This window comes from Ambystoma mexicanum, chromosome 5q (genome assembly GCF_040938575.1).
Source record: "Ambystoma mexicanum isolate Mex_15411 chromosome 5q, UKY_AmexF1_1, whole genome shotgun sequence".
NCBI lineage: Eukaryota > Metazoa > Chordata > Amphibia > Caudata > Ambystomatidae > Ambystoma > Ambystoma mexicanum.
This window is the reverse complement of record NC_090933.1, coordinates 521,105,922-521,132,921: the sequence shown is the minus strand read 5'-3', so window position 1 is coordinate 521,132,921 and position 27,000 is coordinate 521,105,922. Positions and strand designations below refer to the sequence as shown.

The 27,000-nt window shown below is 43.5% G+C and overlaps 1 protein-coding gene and 1 long non-coding RNA gene across 3 annotated transcripts in view; one reads left to right on the top strand and one right to left on the bottom strand.

Moving 5' to 3' along the window:
- SPIDR (scaffold protein involved in DNA repair) overlaps positions 1-27,000 on the bottom strand; it is a 3,076,965-nt gene that overhangs the window by 1,306,198 nt on the left and 1,743,767 nt on the right. The window lies entirely within an intron of this gene.
- LOC138497497 (uncharacterized) overlaps positions 10,282-27,000 on the top strand; it is a 99,853-nt gene continuing 83,134 nt past the window's right edge. Inside the window, exons 1-2 of the long non-coding RNA XR_011278600.1 lie at positions 10,282-10,361; positions 10,879-10,942. This is a non-coding gene — a long non-coding RNA (uncharacterized lncRNA). The remainder of the gene's footprint in view (positions 10,362-10,878; positions 10,943-27,000) is intronic.

Here is a 27,000-nt window from a genome sequence, read left to right as displayed (position 1 = left end):
ACTTTGCTTATTTAGGTTTTTCATGTGCGTAGAGACCACAATACAGTATTCACGGTTATCAACATTATCATAAAATTGACAGTAGAGTGCATCCAACAGCATAACAACCAGCAATTTCTCTCACCTGGGGTTCAACAGACTGTCCCACCCGCCACCCCTTATACCCTTTACACCACCCCACTCCTGAACATAACAATGTCTATCACTCCCATTCAAGGTGGTTTCCAAGTCCACAGAGGACTGCAATTCATTTAACAACTGGCTCCAATCTACCAGCACACGTTCTTCCAACTCAGGGTCCCGGGTCCTTTGCAGAATGTAAAACTCCGCCATCTCCCACTTACATATATCCTCCAATCAACTTTTTTCATTTTTTTTTTTATTTTACCCCTTTTTTTACTTACCTGACCCCAAAAACACATATAAATAAATAAAAAATTCGATATTTTTTTTTCGAGATTTTTATTTCATGCTTTTTGTAATTCGAGATTTTATTTTCGGTATTTTGACCGACCACCGGCTGACAGATATTAATTTGTACAACATCCTGTCGTGCACCCTTTTGAACTCTTTTCGCTCTTTCAGCGCAGGGACCAGAAGTGGAGGATTAGTATATGGTTTTGGCACTTAAGTAAAACCAAACTACAATAGCTTGTCTGTCTCCTGATTCAGACTTATCACATCTCCCTCAGGGAATAAGAAAACAATCTAGGGTGTCTATCCAGGATTCCCCCAGGAGATGATTATGGGCCATGGCTTCAAAACACCCCAGTTTTCACTCTCCCTTTTCCTTCTTCGCTCTTTCTTAATTTTCCATCAACCTCTCTCTTAAACTCTCCCCTTTTCCTCCTACTCTCCTCCCCTCTGCTCCACCCACTGTCCCCCCTTATTCTACCTGTTCTGTCCCTCAGATGTTCTCTTTTCACTCTACCTCCACCTTACCCACTCCTCTCTCCAATCCACCACTACTCTCCTTGCTCCACTCCACTACTAAACCTCCCCTCTCCACTCCCACTTCACTAACACTCCATCCTCCACCACTACTCAGCCACTCTTCCTTCACTCTCTGTCACTCCTTCACCCACTTTCTAACTCCCCACTGTCACACTACCCACATGCACACAGAGTATCACTTTCTCCCATCAACCAATACCTCATCCTTTCTATATTTTCCTTAGCACCCCTTCAGACAGTCCTTCCTCCTCCTGGTCTCTGGTCCACTACCTCCACCTCCTCTGACCTCACCCCGAAAAACCCACACCTTCCCGTCTGTTGCTGGCTTTATTTTCCCCCTCAGTCTTTCCACATGGGTTCCCGGGCCAAGCCATCCTATATTCTGCACCCGTGAGCGTTTGTTGACTGGTGGATGCATAAAAAGGGGATTAAGCCCTGCCCCCTTTCTCCTCATGGGTCTGCCATCTATGGTCAATGGCTGGCCAAGCTGAATAATATCCAGGTTCATGTCATGGAGTTAGCATTTTGCACTGAGCTGTCCCACGGCTACTCTGCCGGTAAGCAAGTCTGTACCTGCTGGCAGCACATTGCGTTCCATGTTGCCACTTGTTAATTTCTCGCCACTTTGCCTAATGGTTCACTTACTCTTCGGTGTCAGTGGAGGAAAACTGGCAGGAGGCCTCAGTCCGAAGGCTCCTACAGGCTGCCTTGTCATGGATGGTTTTCCCAACATGTTTTCTGTAAGTACAAGAAAGACTTGCCAGCATTTACATACAATTGTATGGAGTGGTCAAGAGTGGTACTATTAGCAATCAAACAGGCAGGAAAGGGACTGGGGCCCTCCCAACTGCCACCTTGGTCCTATTGGTTAGGAATGGCCCTGGCTTTCACCCTGGTAGGCCTCCCAACCCATACTGAGAGTGGTACCCGTCCCTTCTTGACAGGGTCAGATTGCCGACCCTATCAGACATGTTGAAAACAATACTCAAACAAAATGATGTAAAAGTACTATAAATCAAGACCTAACAACCATAAATCAGAATTTACTGAAAATAAAGAAGCTATATGAACCTATGTTGAAGCAATATGAAAATACTTAAAGACGATGTAATCAGAATACTAAGAGAAACATGAACTCCATGATGCAGTATTTACGAGTACAAAAACAAAAGAAATGTTCATTGGTCAATAACTGTAAAGCTGAAACGCAAGGTAAAAAGAATATATAGAAGCTTGCTTATGAGAGGCATATATTCAACATTTAGGACTACCATCACAAGATGGACAACGACTGTTCATGTCAATCAACCCAACTACCTCAAAATACAAGATCAGAGCTTTAATATGGAAAGACGATGAAGAAGCTGTTTTCCTTGAAAAATAGGGGAGTACATTGGCTTTGAACCAAGGATGAAATTTAGAGATGAAGGAAAAGCACGAAGGGAGTCTACGAGCAGACCATGCGCAAGGATATATTTCCCAAAGATTAGGAGGAATAAGAACATTTACCGATGCCAAATATTGGACAATTAAAAAGTCATAAAGTCAATATGGGATAGAGTGAGAAGGTCTCTAAAGGCCAAGAGGAAAACTGCACCCAGCAAAAATGGAATCAAATAATGTTAAAAGCAATGTCGATATGGACAAATTCACAGTCTTGTAACACGTGACGTGAGCTTGCAAACAAGGGCTATTCATAAGGCCTGGAGCTGAGATAGCGATGTAACTACACTCCCTTGAATGTCCAGAGACAGTGCAGACTGGCAAGGTCAGTCTTCAAACAGAAGAATCTAGCATGAGGCCTACCGATGAGAAAGGGTGGCCTAATTGGGAAACAAAGGAAAAGATGACGTATCTCCAACCACCTGGGTTTCATTTCCATGTATGTGCTGCTAACAAACCGAATGTCCAAGGTTGGATTTGGATTGCCAACCAATTTGAATAGCCTGCCATGCACTTTTACATACAATGTTGTAAAGTATTGGTCAGCTGCCACATTTTCTGCTATGACGAGTACCCTAAACCATGTGATTAGATGTAGCTCAGGGTGTGTTTTACATTACAGAGACCACCAATGAGAGACTAAGACGCATATTTTCTATAAGTACAGATGATCCCCTAATCCAATCCCACCCCGCAATAGGTTTTTGTAGTTTGCCACGTAGGATGACATCATAGATGACGCATCTAGCATTATATAAGCTACAAATAAATGATAAGACAGTGTGATCTTGCACGAGTCGAATTGATGAGTGTTTATTCGCCCAGTTTAGCTTTACTTCTTGAGATTAAAGCAGTATTTTACCATCTCCTTTGAGTATTTCCGGTTAGTGGGTCTGAAGTAATTTATTGGTAATTCCATCTAGCACAATACATGCTTTAAGGTGCTAGAACACAGTATTCTTTGATCTTCTTGTTCCATAAAGCTAATTTCTATTCAACACTTTTTGGTCCATAAAATATACCACTCTTCTTCGAAAATTCCCAGGAAGTTCATGCGCGAGTGATTTTCTTCCAGTTAGTACAAGTTTAACTTTTTTTAGCCACTCGCCTCTTCCTTCATATTTTCTCTACTCCACCCCACTGCCACACAAATCCTAGCTGTTGGGAACATTTGTGACAAGTTGTAAAAACCCTCTTTTGGGGGTAGAAAAAATGAATACGCAATAGGATTAGAGTCCTTTCAACTCCATCATTTTTAATCCAAGGTAAGACTTTATGTCAGTACCTCTGAACTTTAGTGCATCCCCACCACATGTCATGTACCAATGTGTTCCTCTTTCACTCACTGATTCCAGCACAACTCTCATATTGCTATACATCTTGGAAAGTCAAAGAGAGACAGCAACTGCATCGGTGGAGGAGTTTAAAGCTATGAAGTTTAGATTGGCCCAATATGGAGACGTCACCTTCTAATCCACATAGGGATGTCCTTGAGTCCTTCTCCAATTTACATTTCAGTTTGATGAGTTTGGACCCTCTTGTTTTCAAAAGTATTCTGTATCTGTAAATCTTTGATATCACCCCTTTAGACCTATCTTGGTGATCGCTCAGTGACTCAAAGGTGGTCACATTTCGTGCCAATCGATGTTTCCAGTTTTAATCTGTAAGCATACCGCTCAAGTGCAAGAAAAAGAAGAATGACAGTTTTCCAATTTTTAGGGAATTCGCTAATGTTTGAAGTCTTCCCTGCACCATAGTTGATCTACTTTCTCTAACTCGGCTTCAAACAAACTTTGAAAACATGCAGGTTCAATTAACTTCTGCAAGAATGGGGAGCCGCTAGACAGCTAAAAGGTAAGGGCCCAAGTAGTAATCTCCCTAGTCATTCTACTATCCCTGCATATTTTCCGAAATGGTCCCAAGGCCAGGTGCTAACCAATCACCTTTGATATACACTGCTGTGGAACCCAAAGCCACTCCCACACAGTAATATATAATTCTCTAGTTGTATTTATTTTTTCTGTGCGTGTTCCTCATAAATTCTACCACTACTCTCAATTGGGCAACTCTAAAGTAACATGCCATGTATGGGAATTCTGCTCTTCCCCAATCCCGGGGGACCAACATGGCTTCATAATTCTGCTGCCTCCCAACAGAAATTTCCAAAGCGCTTACTTTAATTTCACAGAGGCACAACCTTGGTGCTTCACCTGAAAGCATCGATAATAAAAAAGAATCTGGAAAGGATATTCATTTTTATTGCTATTAATTTTTCCATCCACGACAACCCTAAAGTAGACTACCTGCTTATATCCATTCGTATTTGTTCCTATAAAACTGGCTAATTTTTTCCCGATTATTCTCTAGAGGTTTGCTGGAATGCATACCCCAGATAGCCCCTTTCAAGGTTAGATGGGACAAACTAAGGTATCTGAAGAGTTTCACTCAACCCCACGCTCTTAGGGCCCAAAGGTAGGAAGACAGATTTTTAGACATTTATTTTATATCTGAAGAGCATTCCGTATTCCTTTAAGTCTGCAAGTACATCTGGAAGATGGACAATTTATAATCTTGTTCACTGGCTCTGAAGCCTTTGATTATATAGTTACCAATTATTTGAGTTTTCATTGGTTCTATGATCGTGGCGAACAGCAAGGGCGATAAGGGGTATCCGTGGGCAGTGTGAATGCTCTTGATGAAGAATCATTTACCCTCATCCTTGCGTTTGGCCTTACACAATAGCTGGCTAAGCTACGAGATCCAATTAGAACCAAACCTCAATTGTGTAAGACCTCCAGCAGGAATCTCTATAGAAACCCTTTCAAAAGTCCTCTCTGTATCGAACGAGAAGCAAACCTGGCCCTTGGCGAAGTTCCTCGCTGTGTGTATCAGATTCATAGTTTTACAGACATTCTCCACCCCCTGGTGAAGCCTTAAATATTCCACCTGATCCGAATGTATCAGATCCAGCAAGGGGGTGGGGGGGCAGGGTGAATCTGTTTGCCAACAAGTAGGTCAAGATTTTGGCATCTATGGTTATTAACTGTATTGGTATGCATGAGGCACAGTTTGCTGTGTCCTTCCGTTCTGTAAAGTATTACTAAAATGGAAGCCTCAAAAAACTAGGGGATGTGGGTGAAATATCCTGGGAGCTCACAATTACATTAAGCACCTTCTAAAGTCTTGGAGCAAGTATAACTTGAAATATTTTATAGAAACCCACTGAAAAGCAGTCCAGTCCTGGGATTTTACCCGATTTCATTCCCCTGATAGATTGTATTATCTCCCTTTCCATTATAGTTGTCTCCAAAGCCTTGTTAGACTGTACTCCTAATTTAGGCATTACCAATTTTGATAGATAACCCTTCATTATTTTAATGCCTCCCCAGTCTTCTGTCTTATATAAATTTCATAGAATTGAGCAAAAGCTCCTAGCTATGCAGCGATCATCAACTCCCCTTGTTGCCGCTGACGTGAGCCACTAGGCATGATTCTCTTTGTCTCTGTAACCTCTTCCCTGACATTGTGTCTGCTTTACTCCCATCATGATACTTTTGTCTGCGAATAGGAGCTTCCTATATATGGCATCACTTTGCAACCCTCTTAATTCTTCTTTGACCTGATCAATCCTATTAAGGAGCTCATCTTTTTCATTTACTGAACCTACTTTCGCTGTCAAATGTTTAAGAGCATCATTCAACTCTCTCTCCCTGACTGAACACTCCTTTGTCTGCCTAGCACCGTGACTATTATGAGGCCCTGGATTGTTGCTTCGGTGGCACCCCACACTATGCCAGTTGAAACATATTCACTCTCGATATCAAAGAATGCCTCCATCTCCTCCTCCGATTACCTCATAAAAAGGGGTCTCTCAAAAGCAAATCACTGTACTGCTATTTCTCTTCGACATTCGCAGTTTCATTTTGTGATCCAACCACACTATCAGTATAATATGTGCTTGTTTTATCTGATACCTATGACTTTCCTCAACAAAAATATAAATATTTGCAAATAACTCTTGTGTGCGGCTGAATATTAAGTGAATTCCTTCCTTTTTGAGTGCATCTCCCTCCAAGTATCGAACTCCTCACAGGCTGTTAACAAATGTTGGACTGTAGCCTGTGGCGAATCAGATGGAGGTCGCGGACGCTCTGAGGACATGTTTCACGTGTTTTAATGAGAGGAAAATTGTAAGGGCTAACTTTCCCTACATCTCTCAATCAAGTACTTATATTACGGACTGTCACAAAAGGCCTCATGGCGCATTGAAAAGATACCAGAGGGATGAAAATGGATAATCACATAAAAAAATGGGTTTTTAGATTTCATTTGAAAAGTCTTTTGTATGCCGTAGCACGACCGGCAATGACCGGCAATGAATTCCAAACACTAGGCCCTGCAACTGAAAAAGATCTGCCCCCAACACGCTCCTTACGATACCTAGGAATCCACAGGAGCGCTACGTCAGTGGATCTGACAGGGCGACTAGGGCTATGGCTCTGCAATTTCTCTTGAATGGCCAGGCAGCCTTTCCTGTTCAAAGCACGATAGATCATACATGAGGCTTTGAATTTAACTCAGACTGTGACAGGCAGCCAATGCAAAGATTGACAAGCCTTGGAAACATGCTGACCAAAAGGGATCCCTTTCACTAATCGGACTGCTACGTTTTGTAACACTTGCAGATGGTGAATAAGATACAGTGGTTGAGAAAGATAAATTGCATTGCAATTAAGGCAGGCTGCAACCACGTGGGCATGAAATTCTCTAGGAATGAAAGGGAGGACTTTCTTCAGCTTCTTCAATTTAAGAAAGCCAAGCCTACAGACCGAATTTATCTGGTTGTCCATAGTCAACGACACAGCTATTTCAATGCCAAGGTTCCAGGACCACCTTAGCTGGTTCTGGCAAAGGGCTGAGTGAAGGTGGCCACAATTCGTAAGTCCAGCCAGCAGGGGCTTCAGTCTGGCCCAAAATCAAGACCTCTTGACAGTCTTTTCGTCATTTTAGTCAATTGGCTTCTATCCAACCTCGGATGGCATCAAGACATTGTTTTAGCTTCGCTGCTGTCCCCATTTGGTCCGGACCTAACCTAAACAATACTGGAGTATCGTCTGTGTAGGAAAAGACCCGGTATCAATAGGGGTCGAATATACAAACTAAAAAGCAGCGGTGACAGGGCTGAGCCCTGTGGAACCCTGCAGGTTACCGTAACTGGGGAAGACCTATTCGGAGGGAGAAAACCCATCTGAATGCAACAGGTCAAAAAGGCACAAAACCAGTGCAAGACTGTTCCAGAGAACCCAGCACCTTGTAATGTGGATAGTAGAATCCCAGGGTCAATAGTATGAAAGGCGGATGACAGGTCCAACAAAAAACTATAAGTGGTCCCTACATATGTTACTAACAGAGGTGCTCGTCAGTCATTCGTGAATGTCTAAAGGAATGAGTCCACTGTCCAAACTAAACTAATTGACTTTACCACTATGATAACTAACTTAGGTCAGGAGAATGGCTGCCTTCGCCTGAGGGTTCTTCTGGTACCCGTTTATGGACCCCTTATGATTATATAATCTTCAAACAGTCTCTCGTTATTTCTTGTATCAGTCTCTGTAACTGTTGGCAGACTTTTCTCCTGAGAGCGCAGCCTGTGGATAAGCTATAAACACCCAGGGGCAAAAGCGAACAGGCAGGAGAACACACACAACCGGCTGAAAGAGAAACCAATAACTAAATATATCAGCAAACCTGTATACCACCCCAAATGGTTCCTTGTCCTACCTGAATATGGTGTGTAACAAATGTTGATCCTGTACCAGAAAAGGGTTCTCTTGCTGTGTGACCCGAAGTCCAGAGGCCAGGCAACCCGCCCGATGCTAGCTGCCAACTGACGCACAATACAGGAAGTCCAGGAGCTAACGAACGGAACGAGGGCACAGTTTACACATTACACAGGATATGCAAGGGACTAACACCCTAACGGAACGAGGGTGCAACTAAAGATAGTGGCCAAAAAGTAAATCTCAGGACCGGGGGAACCAATAGAAATCCAGTAGGCAATACGTAATCCAAAACCAGGAACGCAATCCAATGATATCGGAACCAGTAGAAAATCCAGAGACAATCTGTAATTCAAAACCAGGCAAGCAATCCAATGAAATCAGAACCAGTAGAAAATCCAGGAGACAAGCCAAGTTCTGTTCTAGGAATCAGCAGAGTACAAATCAAGGAGCTGGCAGTCAGGAGTCCAATAGAAAGCGTAGGTCAGCAACATGGAAACAAGGCAGGAAAATGGAAGAAAAGAGCACAATGAAGGGCCACTCACTGTACACAGTTTAGGAGCACCCGAGCGTTCATATGTGTCTGCTTATAAAGAAAGCAAAACATGATGCAGTGTTGCCACAGAGAAGTGGGACGTGACGACGTCACTGTGTAGTTCTATGTGACATCCTCATGGGAATTGTAGTTTCCGCATGGTGCTGAGCACCACGCTGCCCGAGCCGCGAAGGTAGATGACCATCGTGTCATGCGTAGTGGGTGTCTGAGTGTCGGGATCCCGACAAACTACTCCTCCTTGTAAATAGCCTTCATGGACCTTTTATAAGATCTGTATTCATGGTTACTAGATTCAAAGTATTCAAGAAAAATATTATTTCTCTGCTATGCCTTCTCTCCTGGATTATCATGTTTCAACTTGTTCTATTCTTTTTTATTTGACGTAATGTTCAACGCAACAGTGCCTCTGAGCTCTGGTTCAAATATTCTCTTTCTCTTCTGTTATTCTATTCTAATACCGGGGTACTTTCCCCCTTTTCCCAGGTTATTGTTATGCACTGTTCTTTTCGTTCACTAGATTTGTAATACTTCTTTCTCTTATATCACAACACTTTACGTTCATCAGTTGCATGTTCAACTTTTCCTTGTTAATTGTACTGGTATGTGTTTCTTGCACAGTATATGATTCCCACTGGGCCTCCCGTTATTCCAGTTCTGCCTGTTATCTCGGCATACATTGGCAGCAGGAGCACCAATTAGAGAAAAAAAAGTCATCAGATTCATTGGGTTAAAGCATGTTAGTCTCGGTAGAAGAGGCAGCAAATCTTGAAGTTTTATTACAGCAGGCTGAAGCTCGGTTAATCTGCCATTTTCGAACCCTCGAGTGGGCTCTCACGAACAGTGAAATGTATTGTTTTTTATAAGTATGCAAAATATGCTTTGTTATTGATCAGTGTGACGGTATGAATCCACACATATATGTTTGAACTACAACATGAAATTGATGCACATGGTAAGGAGCCACATACAGTATTTCACGTTCTTCCAGCGCTCATTTGCAAATTGTTAATCTAGACCCGTTACACTATTAGATGCATTTACACATGGGTATTTTTGAGTTGTGTATGTTTAACCTTAAACATACAGGATACGTTAACACGGAACACCAATCAATTTTAGAGCCAATTAGAATGTATTCATATATTTGTGTTCGCTGATATCCAGTTCACACAATTTATTATTTTTTGCATCTCAGAGCTATATATTAGTAACTTAGATAGGTTTTATCCCATTATCGGAATTGCCACGCAACAGTGCGTTTACTTTTTCCACATTTTGTACCAGGGATTAACCCGGATTAGCATCACTAATATTTGAACAGAGGTTATGGTTTTGCCACTTTCCATTTCTTATTGATCTTCATTCTCATTTAAATAATTTGTTTCATGTATGTCTTATCAATCTATCTAGCAGCATGGTAACTGCAATGGGGGTTGGGCATAGTAACGCATTTTATTTGAATAACACCAGTCCTGTCCCAAAATATGGCCACCGGGTCATGGCGACAAAGGTAGGACAAACCGGTTGCCATGGCACTTCCTGACAACACAAGCCCAGCATCTACTTAATGGCTGCAATCGGCACGCGATGCAGCCTAGCAGACGTGGCAGAGGAGCTGGGTTTAGGCGGTGTGTGTCCTGCATGATGAGCACTACATAGCTGTTTTAGTAGATTACAGTTTAAGCGACATTACACTCGTGAGCACTGGCATTATGGGAGCGCCGTTTCTTCTTTCTGGTCACACGCAGTTTATCTTGACGCGTTTTCTAAGTAAATGGTTTCTGCATACACGGGCGGATGCAACGGTTCAATGTAACTTAATAAAGTGATGAAACATAAAAGTGTTCAGGAGTCAAGGCCATAGCCGCGTACTTATGTATTTAATTGGTCTCTTTGTAAGCGGAATGCAAGCGCAGTATTACCGATACGTTTCTTGTTCCGTAAGCCGTGATCACAGTTCACACTTGTACATATCCAATTCTGACTTATTCACCAATATGAGCTCAGAGGAAGCGGGCATTGAATAGCAATGCTCAATTTCATAGTTAATAGTGTGCTATATGTGAAAGTCAGCAAACAGTCAGCAGGGCAATCTGCGCCTTGTTACGTAGCTTTGTCAGCTAATTGCAGTTATGTTTTATCTAGGGATTTAACCCGGTTATTACGACAACAGACCACATAACACAAATTCATGTGTCACAGAATACAGGTAAATGATTCATTCATTTCTATGAGTTTCAAACCATGATAATGCTTGCAATGGGAATAATGGTGGCTCATTTTGGTGCCTAACGTAATTAACCAGATCTACCTATATGATTCTAACATAGTCAGGCAGAGTGCATCTATTTTGAAATTACCTAAATTTCAGTGGGTATAAATAATTGCATTAAGCAAAAATATTTCTTTTTTTCCCCCGTTTTGGCAACCCGTGATTTATTTTGTGTTTCTTTATGTCCAGCATAGTACACAGTGCATCTATGATTTGCGAAATTGGCTCTCATGTATGCAGATTTCTAATTATGTTTTATTTTTCATTTGTGATGCCATGACCATTGTCTTGTTTTACCTTATTATCCTTCCCTATTACCCATCCCTTCTCTGTCTCACACAAACACACAACTATGATTTAATTCATCATACATATTGTTTCATTGTGTCATGTCATGTTATTGGATTTGCATATGATGTTCATACTTATGTGTGATTCAAATGTGTTTTGAATCCTATATGTTATGTACAGCCCTGGTTTGAAAAAGGCATTTGTAAATTGCCGAAAAACATGTCACCAATAGAGGGCAATACAAGATACTATTTCCAGAACTGAATGTGTCAATAAACAACAGTTCTTGAATCACTGAACATTAAGTGTGGCACATTTACATGCAGGAGGGTGTGTTCCATGTTATTTGCAATTTAGAGATGGGGTCTTGTACCTCTATCGCTCCTGCAAGTGCGACACTGTCATTGTTATCTAACATGTTTTATGGTCGCGGAGTGTCACGAGTTGGTGTAAGCTAACCCCCATTTTGTGTTGAGTATTGTGTTAGATACAAAGAACCCTCACACCATGTTTATTTCTAGATGTGAGGGCAAGCATAGGTTTTGACACAGATAGACCTTTGATTTGGACTTACAGACACAGACTTGCCTTAGTTTTCTTTAAGTAGGGACGTTTCCACCATAGTTATAGGGCAAGTTAGGTGTTACACCATCCTGATACTTAATAAAGATTCTACTATTGAATTTGAAGTCTGTTGTCTGTGTCATCTCTTGATATCATTATACACACAAAAAAGTGTGGCCAAGCCTATCTTTTTTGGTTTGGCTGAAGGTGTAAGGCTAATTAACCAGAACACAAAAAATGTATTTACCACAATGTATACACTACCTCTCATGGCATTTACTGAATACTTTAACATAGCAATCTCCTACACATAATAACAAGTCCTAATTGTTATCTCAACATCATTTATTTTATTTATGCATAGAAAAACACATTGACTATATAAAAACCATTCATAAAATAGTTTGAATCAATGGCTCCACAATTACTAGAAAGTGAGCACACACACACATATATATATATATATATATATGTATACATATCTTAGTGTGTGTATTTACCGGGTTTTAAAATGTTTTTGATAAATTGAAAAAAAAGTTGATTGATTTCAGCTATAATTTCAATTAAAAGAAAATATATATGTAACCTCCACATCAATCATTTAAACCAACCCACAATAATTCCCATACTATTTGATTAATACTGTGCAAATTGATGACAAACAATTTATATTGAAAATAATAGGTCAAAGGAATCGGACTAAAGTGCAAAGTGCTATATTGACCATGAATGAACTGTTATTGTAAAAGAACTGGCGTGTATCAACAATGCATTTTAATAAATAAATCGCCTTTTTAAATTTGTATAGAGCTGTCAAGCATCCATTGACCAATGGAGATTTCACGCGGGTCTACCCTAGTTTCTGCTGGGTAGTCTGTCTATGTCATATACACCAGCCATCTTCAGGACACAATAACCATTTCGGATAACAATAGTGTGTCTAACAAACTCATGGCTTGTAGTGGGAGGCAGGGGGATTGATTATAATCCAATACACTGGTTAGTGCCACCTATCGAGACGGAAAAGCCAATTCATTTATAGACGTGCCGGCATCTTGGTCTTTTGTCCTGGAGAGCCAAGCCGGGTCTCAGGTTTCTTAGCCCTGGAGTGGGGATTGAACTTTCCGGGGATTATTTGCTGCGCGTCCCCTTGCCATGAATGTCTTTGCTTCTTGCTATCATGCTTGTCTCACATAGCCCTCGTCCGGCTAATAACTCTCGCGTTCATCGCCCCAATTGTTAGCCTGCATCCAGTCCTACTGCAGCCTTGCGTATGAATTAAGGGTGTTCCCCTCCAAACGAGACCTTCCCCAAATCGCATCTATATCCTTAGGGTAAGCAAAGCAGGAAAGCATCCAACGCTCTCATCCAACCCCTTTCATTTCCCCAATGTATAGCTTCCCTTATTTCGATCGATACCTCCCTTCCCTTTAACAGAAAACATTAATGCGTTCTCTAAAGTTTTTTACAGGAACTTCCACCTTTGGCTTGATCTATCCTTCAACTCTTTCCTCCCCCTCCTTCCGTATCATTTAGAAGTGCCTGGTTGCTCAGTCTTTAAGTCCCACCATCCCACCTATTCCCTGATTTCCAAATGTGCAGCTGAAGCATCAGCATGAGCGATATCCATGACACATCTTGGAAATGGTTTTGAACCAGTGGTTAAAGGTGGAGATGTCCTTCCCTTTTTGGACCTTGTTCTCCCCCCGCCCCCTATATGAATTCCATTCTATTAATGAGAGTACACTGCTCTTCTTCATGCCTTCCTCATAGGTATTGCTTTGTTCAGATGAGTGTTGTAAAAGACAATCATCTTGACAAGATGTGGCAAAGTTAGAAGAAATTGGCATTTCTTGCAATTCAGAGGAATTGGTGGGACCCATGTACTTTCAGTAAATAGAGTTTGTAGTCATTTGAAGTACTGATTTATAGCTGGTCACTGTTGTCAAAATGTTGTTCCACTATAAATTGCTCCTTTCAAACCGGGATAACAGAAAAGTTTACATGTCAACTCTAACAGCTTATCGCCTGTCTTCTCCTGAAAAGGTTCCAACAACAGCGCCATGTTGAAAACCTAGTGAGACCTAAATGCGTTCCCTAACCGTTAACTAACAGTCTATATATCACACAAACAACAGCTCAGCGGGAGAACAAATTCCTGAGATGTTTTACTATGCTTTAGCACAAAGGAGAGGGTAAAGAACAATGGCCTGACTGTCCCTAGTGGAAGAACACCCTGTCCCTGACAGGAGTGCCTGACCCTGGGCGACAGATGGTGCACCGCCTATCTAATAAGGATAGGTAAGAAGGAAACTGTCTCTCTGCCTTATTGTTCAATTACAAAACAAAAACAGACTTTGCATGGTTAAAAATGAAACTATAGAGAAGAACCATTTGCGTAATGTCTGTAATTCAGCAAACAAGACTGAGTATTAGATATGGTCTGGATCACAAATGACCTGGGGGGGTTGCTAAAAAAAAACTGGGGATTTGATACTGCTTTTATTCACCCTTAGAGATTTTGGCTTCCCAAAGCACAATTGGTCAATTCTATTGTTTCATGGCTAAAAAACCCATACACTCTGGGTAATCTTAAGAACTCACAAGCCGTGAGTAGGTCTTAATAGTGAAGAGTATAGTATCCCTCTTGTGTATTTGGGATATCTAGAGCTGGTTACGGAAGCACACGTGACCAATGGTCGACCGTTTCGTTGACAGATTAGATTGGAAGCCATCTTCTTCAGGACCACTAATTTGTCAATCTTGAATCCAATTCAGGCATACTTACTTATGTGTATACCAGGACTGGCGGGCTCATCCGTCCCCTATGTAAAGACAAAAAAGAGAGAGAAGAAAAAGGCAGGATATAAATCCCTTGTTGGCCTTATTCCCTATGTGCAAATACCACAGACAGCAGTATTGCTTTTAAATGAGTTATGTTGGCAATATGTGCAAGGCTAGGCTCGCTAGTTGGTGCCATATAAAATAACCAGATAATGTGCTGCTAAGAATAGTGGTTCGTGAGGGAAAAGGAGGTGAACACTTCATGCTGGTGCAGAGGAGTGGGGAGTAAAACATAACCCAAATGGGTCGAGTGATTACTTACATAGGCTTTGCATGCAGAGGGTGGGGCAAAATGAAAATGTATTTTAACTCACCCGCCCGTACAGCGAAGAATACTGCTAGCAGTTTATAAAAGGCAGCACTGGAGCGAAGTACGAGTGCGCCTTCCAATTCGATGGTTGGTGAGCACAATTCTGCATGTGAGAAACAGCAACAAAGAGTGTTGCAGATCGTGTCTACAAGCATTCAACAATGTGACGCAATACATTTTTGCTACACTCAACTTCAGCCAGATTTCAATGTAACTGCGGATGGTCATCAGCTAACCTTGCCGTGATGCGAGCGTCAGTGTTTTTTGCCGATTCGTCTCACCGAGTGGCGCTGAGCAGCTATCCTCACGGAGGCCTGGTTTAGGTATGACATTGGGATGTGAGTGGATATCGCGGTCCACCAATTTGCAAAAGGGATCGTGCATACTAAATTGTATGTATGAAGGGATGCAATCGGGTTTTACCCAGTGTACAGGCAGGATCCAGTGATCTTACGCATTCTGGGTGATTGAAAAATGCAAACTTTATGTAAAAAAATAATAAAGGTTAAAAATAATGAATAATCATAATGAAGCAATAATAAATATGGGCAGAGTTGAATCACAAAGGCGTGTGGTTTTGTAACCACAGCACAGGAGTGGGAAAACAGATGGCACAATATGGATCAGCACGATCTCAGAATGATGGCTAGCAATAGGGTGCTGCAAAGCTCAAGGTTACTCTTTCTCACATGCACCATTGAAATACTGCCTCCCTTTGCTCTTCTCAGCATCCATGTACCCCCTCATATGGGGAAGAAGGATAGAAATGAGAGGGAAGCATGGTGGTAGAAGTGCTGAGTGGTGCAGTGGAGGCACATACATTTGATTAGTGGTGCGCATCCTTTATGGGCACCAACACACCATTACCACCACCTGGTGTTCCATATGCATTTTGCATGTGCATATTTCTCCCCTACAAGAGCGCTCACACCATCATGGCATTCCCCTCCTCCATTTTAACACAAAGGTGCATGCCTGTGGGGGCAGTGGCGAGGCCTAGTGGCCTGTCCTATATTGATTGCTCTCCAAGAGGGAATATTGGTAAGAGTGGATACAAGGATTAAGGATGCCAGAGATTGCCTGGAACACCACATCAGTAGTGCACTGGGTTACATTTGTTAGCTGTTCATGACACGTAGAGTGGAGAAAAAGTGCATTAGAGTCAGGGGTGACATGCTAGGGTATACGAGAGCATCACAATTGTTTGTGGAAATCCCCCCTCACTTCTCCAATCCTCTTTGTAGCCCTGCTATCTAAACTACGCCTTGAAGATTATCGCCCCCCGACCCCATTATGCCTCGATTTTGGATTAGCACCCTGGAAAATCAGCGGTACCTCTTGTGAAATTTCTGTCCGCTCTGCAAGGTCTTCACGCTGGACTTTCTTTATGGCAGAGTTTTTGTCATGCTTGGAAGTGTGGTCACACTGAAATAAATCAAACTGAAGAAAACCATTGTTCATCCTGAATTGTTCATTCTTTTTGTGTCGGATCTATATGGTGAAATCGGGCACGGCTTTTCGCTCTCCTACTCTGAAGCATTTTGCCCTACTCTGAAATGTTGTCTTCCTCCTAGAAAATGTGTTTCCGTTAAGACATTTCTCTCTAAAAATATGCCATAGTCTAAAATGGTTCTACGTTATTTCGCCGCTATATTTTTCATCGCAGGTTTTTTCATCGGCGTTTTTTTTCTCGAAAAACTTGTTTTTTTTTATTTTTTATTCCCTTACACCCACAACCATATATTTAATTTTTTAACCCCCCCCAAAAAAACGAGCTTTTTTTCGAAATAAAAATGTCGATGAAAAAACACGCGATGAAAAATACCACGGTGAAATGCGTGTATACCGTCTAAAATATGACCCCTTTCCTAAAATGATGTGCCATTTTGAAATGCTGAATTGCTTTCCAATTCTGAAATCTTCTCCCATCCAAAGTCTCCCCATTCGAAAATGTTCTGTTCAAATCAGAAAAAGTGCTACCCTTTTTTGAAATCTGTTGTCCCATTTTGAGTTGCTGCCAATCTGGGCTGCGTTCTACTGTGGTGAGGTGGAGTAAGGAGGCAGACAAAGGGGTGGCATGTTTCAACACCATTTTATTTAAGAAATAAAGAAAAGAACCTACCGCTCCCTATCTCCAAAAGGTTATCCCTACCGAATATCAACTTGGGTGCTCGTCGTCAGGATGTTTGACCAAATAAAAAGTAAAAAGTGTTTGTCTTCTGTCCAAAAGCCTACTCTAACCCTACCACTAATATACAAAAGGGAGCTGCATCCAAATGAAAATAGTACCAGGAGAATGACTCCCTTATCCAGGTGAACTGGCTCAGTCTTTATAAAACAATCATTTGCACTAGTTTCTGATACAACAGTGTATGGTCAGCAGAATAACTCACTTCTCCTGACCCACCTTGCACAGCCTCAAGGGCTGTTTTATGGCATTATGAAGAATACTTCCAGGCAACTCTTGTTGTTTAGTATCCTCTCTACTCTTACTTGGAGTACCACTGTGACGAGGGAGTTTCCTCCCGAAGCACTCTTGACTCTCAGATCTTTGGATATCACTACTGAGACGAAGTGATTACTCCCGAGGGTCTCTCGACGAGCTGCCCCAAATCCCTACCGTGTCTGCTGCAACTCCCGGTTACTGTTGCATCTCAGCATTGCATTGCCAGTTCTTCCTGGGGTGATGGGCTGACCTGTCATGCTTCAGCGCTTCCTTCACTCTGCTCCTGCTTTGTCCTTGCGGCTCTGCAGAGAATTGGGCCACATGCCTCAGGCGCACTTGAAGGACCACATGGTGCACCTCCCTGAGGTAACGCCACTGCTGGCTTCTTTCCCAATCTTCCATTGCTCAGGAGCTTGGCTTTCACTGCAGCACTACGCTGACTGTTCTTGGAGGTCCCCGCCGTGGGGATCAGCATTCTTGCATCTTCCTGTTCCCAGGTTCCTACTTCTCGGGCTGGGCTGGCTTCACGCCGACTGCTCTACTAATTTCCCAGTACTTTCTTGCTCTTTATTTCCTATGGCTGGATCCTACCCAGCATAACATCAAAGTCCTTCTTTACTGTTGTTGAGATAATCTTTATGCCTCCTTGGGGCTACCTCTTCTCAATACTATGGCAACGCAGTCTGTTATTACTCTGCAGGTCTCTTTGGCTCTTCTTCATCTGTGTCATATTAATCTGTGGATCAAAGACGGAAGAGACATTACCATAACAGACAGTAGTGTTATTATCAGGAAATTCTGATAGGGACTTAATTCCAAGGGAAAATGGGTTAAGAAGATTCTTAACGTAACAGGGGTCCTTATCCTCATGAGAGGAGCCTCTCCCTGTGAGGTCCTAATTTCCACCACCCCTAGGAGGACCATTCGGTAGTGCCCTCACCTGCCTAGTGTCACAGGAAAAGGCTCCCCCCTGGGGAGTAGTGACGAGATCCTGTGAATGGTCACACTACTCTGAGCTCAGCTGACCATCATCAATGACTGCATATTCAGGAGAATTGCTCACATAAAACCATTGCCTAACCAGATTCGCTCGTCATTCGGAACGAATGGTGTCCCTTATTCGGTTCAATTTGTTTCTTTTGCTACCCTCTCTAGAGGGAAACCGTCAAACCTATCCCTGCTTCGGACTCCTAGGTCTTCCCCTGATGCATTGTTCTCTCTTTTTGAAATTATGTGCACACATGTCGATTGGTTGAAAGTGTTTAACAAAAACAAGGTCTCAAACTTTGGAACCGTTTGAATCCAAACCAGACAGAACTGAATTTTTTCTCCTTCCAAAAGACCGAACTTTTCAAAAGAATGATTTGATGGTTCAGCAACTTGATATTATGGTAAGTGACTAAAGGCAACCAGCCAAACACAAAGCGCAGTGTAATTGGATGTAATTGACTGGGTTCTTCTACGCATAATCTCTCGCTCACCCCTGTAAACGTTCGCCCATATTCCTATGTTAGTAAACATTGATTTAAACTTCCTATTCGCTCAGATAGATTTTAAATGGTTATTCATTCCATACACATTGCCTTTTCTCTCAGCTTCCCATGTTTATGGCATCTGTATTTAATACACAAGCATCTTGAAGTCACTGAAAGGCAACAAAGACGGCTCTTTATAGAACACCCTAAAAATACACACACACACACACACACACACACACACCCCCCCCCCCCACACCACACCACCACCACCCCCCCCCCCCTCTTTACAGTGAGCTGCGTTTGGCTACTTTGTATCCTTATAACTTCTTACCTGATGGCTGTTGTTAACTTTGTCAATGGGCCTATGACAGCTGAGTAATTTTTCCTGTTTTGTGATATTTTTCTTGTGCATTTTGCATTTAATCGAATAGCTACTAAAGGGGGCTAGCATCCTAAAATGGCTGTACTACGAGATTTTCGTTTGTTCTTTGGCCATATTGTTCTTGGCCCTCTTCCTGCCTTCTCAGTTAAGAAAATGCACATACCAGGTAAAGGCTAATGCTTTTGTGGGCACGTGGGTTCTACACGTGTGCGCCAGAGGAGATCCCAGTCCACATCCTATGGCACCCAAAGATTTGATGCCAGACAGATGTGATGACCGGTGGTTGTCCAGGATTGGCCTACCTCTGGCTGTTTGAATGTTGCAGATCATTACCACTGGTGGCCTGGCCCCCTCCCCATTATGACCTTTGGTCTTTGGATTCCGATGAAACTGGATATTATTTCCATAGACTGTTTTTAGATGCATATGTAATTTTAATAGTACAATTGTCATTTAAGTGAAGTTTTACCCTTATTCTAGTAGACTTTTACACTGCAACAAAGGGTCCAATGATGGCAACTCACAAATTAGGATGTCGATTGATGACGTTTTAAAGGATGGGGAGGATGAAGGAATACCGACTGGGGGGGATGTAAGCTTGAAGATGGGACTCACACAGTGACCAGGACCCCTTCGATGAGGAAGAGGACAACACCTTTAACATACAGTGCACTTTGTTGTCTGACCTCAGGCGAGATGATGGGGGAATTTCTTGGTCTACTTGCATGAGTAGCCTAAGTATACTTAATGGGAGAAAATCCCCAGATGTCCTGGAGAGGCTAACAAAGAAGAGTAGCTCACGGAAAGGCAGAACTATAGAATACTTCAAACTACGATTAGAGAATTGGTCATTGGTGAAATATATGAGGGTGGTAGATAGCCCTGAAAGTGATCATAATCCTTTGGTTGTGCTGCTTGACCTAAGACTCAAAACCCAGTAGTGAGGAATAGGCAAGCGTTGTCAGCAATCTGCTTCTATCCGAAATGGTCTCTGTTCAAGGGTCTAAATCATTTAAACAGTGAGGCCTTGTTGCAGTTAAGTAAAGAATGGGCCTCATTACGAGTTGGGCGCAAAGGAATAACGGGCACCGGTAAGGACACCGGTGCCGGTAATCCCTTTGCGCCCTATTCCGAGTTCCCTTAGCGAGTCCCTTCCTTAACGCCTGGTTTTACCAGGTGTTAAGGACGGGACCCGTTAAGGGACTTTAGAGCTAATAACGGTATCGCAATTTGCGGTACCGTTATTAGCACCTTCCCCCTTGCCATTGAGCCCTATGGGGGCTCAAATGAGAATGGGGAATGGCTTTTTCAATGGGGACTTAACGGTCCCGCAAAGGTCGGAATAGACCGCTAAGTCCCCATTGAACCAGGGCAGGCTCGGTACCAGTATTGGAGGTAGTCATGGCGCTAACAGCGCCATGATTACCTCCATACTCGGAATGAGGTCCAATATGTCTAGTAGATTCCTATTCTTTGTATACAAAGTGAACAGAGTATTCCTTGTGGATTTATTCTACACTGAGGGATTATGACTGATCTCGTAAAAGGATATTTGTGTTTACAGTTGTATTTTGCTCCTGAAGAAAGGTGTAAACACCCCAACATGTGTTGAGCGCCTTTTAACATAAGTAAAAAAGCTGTATTATGAGCATCCTAAATATGCATTGTGAATTATTTTCTGAAAACTACGTCTACAATCTACATTTACAATATATTTGAGCTATTGGCTGTGACTGCAGCATAAAGGTGTGCAGGGGACAGGAGTCCTAATGTTTAGGACACCATTGCTGTTGTATTTGCCACTACTTTGTGGCAAGGTTGTTTTTCTTCCCCTGCACCCAAATGTGTTCTTTACCATTGAAATACATATTTGTATTAATATACTAAGAGTAGGTCTGTATTAAACACACAGATTGTGTTTACTATTTGAAAGACGTACATCAGGCAGTGATCCTTTGGGGTAAAGATGGGATTCCTGGCAGGGGAGTACACCAGGTAATCCATATAGCGTCTATGAAATGAAAAGACATTGTTAAAAGGTTTCTGGCAGGAGAGTATCCCAGGAGATCATCTTTTAGGAGTTACTGTGTAGAAGAAACACTTTTGACATTTTCAAAACATTGCTTGGAAAAGACACTTTTTGCCATCCTTAAGAAAGTGTTATGTGAAAGAGACATTTCTACTAATCTTCAAGAATCATTATTTGACAGGAACATTTTTAATATTTTACCCAAGACAGTTCAGGGGCAGGGAACCATCTCCTGGATGCAAAAATAGTTTTGTTGGATTTATATACTTCGTTTTTGCACACTTTCTGCTGGATGTAAAGCTGAGACATTTATTTACCTTGCACCTTTTGTTCATTTTTAGTGTGAGGGTCAGATACGTTTTGGACACAAGGACAGTTTGCCTACTTTTAACAACGAAACACACACTGATGTTTAGTTTTGATTTCCTAGGCAGTGATCCTCTCTTCATGACAGGGACAGAAAGACCTTTATCCAAACCCTTCTATTTTAATAAAATGTCTAATGTTGAAAACATTGCAACTTTGTGTCTGACCCCTCACAGTCTCCATCTGGACAAACCCACAGGCAGTCTTAACTTAACCATCTTGGATGATCTACGGAAAAGTGAAATAGCACATAAAATGCAAAGGCTAGGTCATGTGACAAAACGCAAATGTTTGACAGTGGTCCATTTCCTCCTTCTATTTGGCCACCGACAGGACTTCAGTGACTCCATATTTAATCGCCAAATCTCTTTTGGCTACCAACAACGCTGTGTTTATCAGTTTCTCGTCTTCTCCCAAACCTACTGCTGATAGAATATGCACAAGGGTTAGTTTGGGACATTGTGGTATCGTGTTTCCCACCAACCGGGTCAGTATTGTCAGACCCCATTCCCAATGTACTGCACTTAGCTGTATTTGGGTGTAGGAAATGTGTCGCACTTAGAGTGTGTTTTGGGAGTAGGAAAGGTGCGTCTCTTAGATGGTTTCTTGGGGGTTGGAAATGTATTGCACTTAGATGTATTCAGGGTAGAAGATATTGGGTAGGTTAAAACGTGTTGCGCTTAGAAGAAATTGTGTAGATTAGCAGATGTACGACATATGAAGAACTGTGAAGGCTAGCACTTGTATTGCTATTAGAATGAAATTGGGTAAGTTAGCTTAGAAGAAACTGTGATGGGTAGCACATGCATTACACATAGAAGAAATTGTGTAGTTTAGCAGATGTATTGCATGTGAAGCACTGTGAGCACATGTACTGCTCTAGAAGAAATTGAGAAGGTAGCACATATATCGCTCTCAAAAGATCTGTGACGGTTAGACAGATTTGATGTGGGCAGTGTGCTGCGTTTAGATGAACTTGGGAGTGGGCACTTGTTTGACAATTTACAATGTTAGCCTGTCCATTGCGCTCAAAGATATAGGATGATAACCTATCCATTGCACTTAGAAGATCTTTAAGTTAGCCACTGTAACTGTAAAGAACTTATGGTAGCAACAGTAAAGACAGGCACAAGCCATCACAGTTCAAGTGTGTTCATTAAACTGTATAAATGGGTGAGAAAAAAACGCCTAAACCTAAATCTAAAATGGGAGCAAGCTTCGACCATCATATAATAATAAGGCAGTTTTAGTGGTGTCTTGTCAAATGAAAAGGCCCTATATTTAAAAAAACCTATTGCCTGTCCTTACAGCTAAGTTACAAAAATAGTGTGGGATAGTGTTTGCAAGAACAGAAAAGTGTTCATAAAAATAATAAGTCAGGATGGTATAGCGACGTCTCCCTTCCCCACGTTTTTAGCACGTGGCAAGGCAGGCCTCTTGAGCACAGCACACAACTGGGCTTTTCCAGCACAAGACTATTGTTCTTCTCAGCAATATCAGGATCTGCAGTGGTCAAGTCTCTTTACCCAAAGGGAACCGGGAAAAGGAATCTACATTTCCATGGTCTTTTCCTTTTCGGTGTTCCACAGTGAAAAACTAGGGTTGTAGGTCTAGAAACGATTGCATGATCCGAGGGGTTGGAGTCTTTGCATTGGCTAATCCAAACTAGGGGTGAGTGGTCTGTAACAAGTGTGGACTTTCATCCTAATAGGTAGTATCTAAGATGGATAATGGTCCACTCGACTCCACATCTCTCAATATCTGTAAATTGCTGTGGTCAGTTGTATGTTGGCCCTGGCGCTTCCATCCTCCAGGTCTCTGGTTATTTAGACTGCATGCAAGTCTTTTAAAGGGGGTCTTAAATCTTGCGTGGATGCCAGTCCAGTGCCAGAGCGTTCTCCGGCCCCGGGTCTCTGTGCTTGTTCAAGTAAGCTACCTCAGAGAAACCCCATTGCCTCAGCGATGGGCCCTCAGGTTTTTTCAAAGCAATCGCTATTCGCGTTTGGGCTAGCCCCAGAAGGAATTGTGCAATTTTGTGTTTTATATCTCTTGACCCCAGGTAGTAGACCCCGCAGACACACCTCAAGCGTAGATTCTTACCTACTCCCCAGTAAAGCAGTCAACCACTTCAGCACACCTCCCCAGTACACTGCGACAATCAGACATTCCCATACAATGATATGATATGCTATGATATGGCATTTGTTACGTGACTATACACAAGTGTTTCAAGCATCAACAAGGCAAGGAAGGGGGAACAGAGGGAGGATAGAGACAACGATCTTACTAGGCCAAGTGAAATTGAGATGCGGAGGGGGAGGGGAAAGGTGCCAGGGGAAAGGGGAGAGGGCAGTGCAGTACATGGTATCAAAACAAGAACAAGAAGTGAGGCCAGTAGGTGGCAGGTGCAAGGCTAAGTGCAGACAGTGGGTGTCTACAAGTGCAGGTAGGGGGACTGTAGGGTTACAGATACAGACCCAAGTGCAAGGGTTGCCAGAGGCAGTGCGGGTGTGCAACTGAGCGGGCAGGGACATGGGCTCGGAATCAGAAGGTAGCCAGTTGACCAGTGCAGTATCAGACAAGAAATCAGCAGGGGAGAGGATGAGAGAAGGCAGAAGCAAAGAGAAAGGTCTTGAAGTTCTTCGGGAATCGAAGATGGTTATCCTCAAGTTTCAGAGAGGCAGGGAGGCTGTTCAAGAGGGAGGCCTACCACCAACTCGTTGCTTGGAGAAGCGACTGACCCTGAGGGAGTTGGAGGAGGAGGAGCCAAGAGCTAGAGTAGGAAGGAATTTACAAAGAGAGTTGGAGGTATTGAGGACCCAGGCCCCAGAAGGCCTTCTGGGCAATGCAGAGGGTCTTGAAGTTAATCCTTGCAGCCACTGGGTGCCAATCCAGAGATTTCAATGCTGGAGAGATACAATCCTTGGGCTTGAGGCCAAGGACAAGTCTCACAGTCCTGTTCTGGATGAGTTGCAGAGGGTGGAGAGTAGAAGCAGGCATATTTATAAATAGGCTGTTGCAGTAGTCCAGCCTAGAGAGAACCAGAGTGCTAGAGACAGTGTGCTCCTGGGGAAAGGAGGGGAAAGGAAGAATACCTCTGAGGAGGTGCAGCTGGTAGTTTGAGAGATGTTAGGAGAAAAGGAGAGTGTGGAGTCGAAGATGACCCTGAGGTTCTTAGCCTCACAGGTGGGAGCAGGAAGAGGGCCAAGGGAGGCCAGCCAGAGACTGACACGAAAGGAGGGTGCAGGTGTGCCGATAAGGAGAATCTCCGCCTTACTGGCATTTAGTTAGAGATAGTTGGCAGCACACCACTCCTGAATAGCAGACAGACAGAGATGAGAGAAGGAGAAGAGGTGTCAGGGGGGAGTCTGAAAACGAGCTGAGTGTCATCCGCATAGCACTGAAAGTTGGAACACAGAGCGGCAATGCGGTGGGTGAGAGGTGTCGGGTATTGGTTGAACAGCCATGGAGAGAGCTTAGACCCCTGAGGAACACCACAGGTAGAGGGTGAGGGGAAAGGAAGCACCCAAGTTGGACCTGGGAGGGTCAATCAGAGAGGAACAAGGTCAGCCAGGCCAGGGCCTGATCGGTGATACCCAGGTTATCACTGACACGATTGAATATGGGAAATGGAATCACCGATCTCTCCAGTTGACAATGTTCCTAAAGATAAGGCCTGGTGTACCGACATACAAAATTGCATCCCTCCAATTTAAAATAGCCAAAAAGAAGGCCTCACTGCTCCCATCTGAGCATCGACCCCTCCAACCTACATCAGACAGAACCACCTTACCCTTCAGCTTCAAAAAGATTTCCATCCGCGAGACAGAGAAAATTATACTCTCCCTGAAACCTTATAATTGCAAAGGAGACCGTTGCCCGGCCCAAATTATAAAAGATGCAGCTAGAGGGCGCTAGAGAGCCAGTCAATCCTGAGACATCGAAGCCCCTGCGGTGATTAAACTAAACAAAGCGAACTCTGTGCAGACCCAAGAGTCTTTGCTGAACATTTTGAGACCACATTCATCTCTGTCGACCGTAAATTCCCTGAAATACAGCTTGTATCGGCCTGTAAATAGTGGGGGAGGAGCTCCACGAGATCCGAACTGGCACCAGCAGCGAACAACCTGTGAAAGCCTACCAAGCCTGGCTGACCACGCCGAGCCGCTTCAAGACAGCGGGTCGACGTGCGCTCCTTGAGCGCCCGAGAGACACCAGAGTCTCCGTCCCTGTGGCGGCTTGGTTCAGGGCACAACGGCAACACTTCCCTAAACGAGTGAATCCAGACGAAGAGCAGGTAGGAGCACACAGCGCGGCTCGCAGCCAGTGCCCCTGCTGGACCCACGGCGCCCGACGCGTCCACGAAACCAACAAGGTCGGTGATAAAAGCCAAGACAAACGCCCCCGCTGGCTAACCCCAACAGCGCTCCGGCAGAGAAGAGACAGCCTCCCGTGAGGCCACTGACGACAACTCGCTGGCCTCCCCCGGGCTCCTTCTACACCCCCTCGATAGGCGGTGACCGCCCAAGAAGTATAAACCCCTGGAAGCCGCGATCGCTCAGCCCTAAAAAACTTTGTTGGCTTAGCAGAGCCGCGGACATTGCAAACAACTCTAGCGCACACCCCGGGACCTGAAGACAATACTGACGGTGCTGGGAATACGATACGAACGGATGATTCCGTCCTTAGCTCCGTCTGCCGCGAGCTAAGACAATATGGCACACACCGTGGATACCGGCACCCCAACCCGCATCAGGGTCTCACAGCAACGATCCGGCAGGTCCCTACAGTGACTGGGTTAAAAGAGGAAAGCAGCCACTGATGAACACCTACACTCCACGTCCAACAGAGGAGCCGAGACTCAGCTACCGCAATTGAGTTATATGACACCCCTGCACCAGGCCCCAACGGCACGGCCTGCCCAAGCCTCTAGGCCCCCCTTCTATATACTAGCAGTTGCATTTCATCACCAGACTCTCAACACGGAAGCTACTGGTCTCGAGCACTCCAGACTCCCGCATCCCGCTTCAGTGAAAACGCTGCAAAACACAGCCAAAGCGAGGAATCAACCAATATCAGCCATAAGCTGTTTAGCTGAAGAACTGTGACAAATACTGCAGGAACAGCTGATAACCCACCCCTGGGTTCGCAGCAGGAATGCCACAACTCTAACTGCGCAAGAAAGTCAGTCTAGGTGTCCCAGAGTTGCACTGCTCTCCCCAGACCAACTGTCACTGCCACGACGCGATCAGGAAAGCGCAGACGCACGTTATCCAGCACAGAAA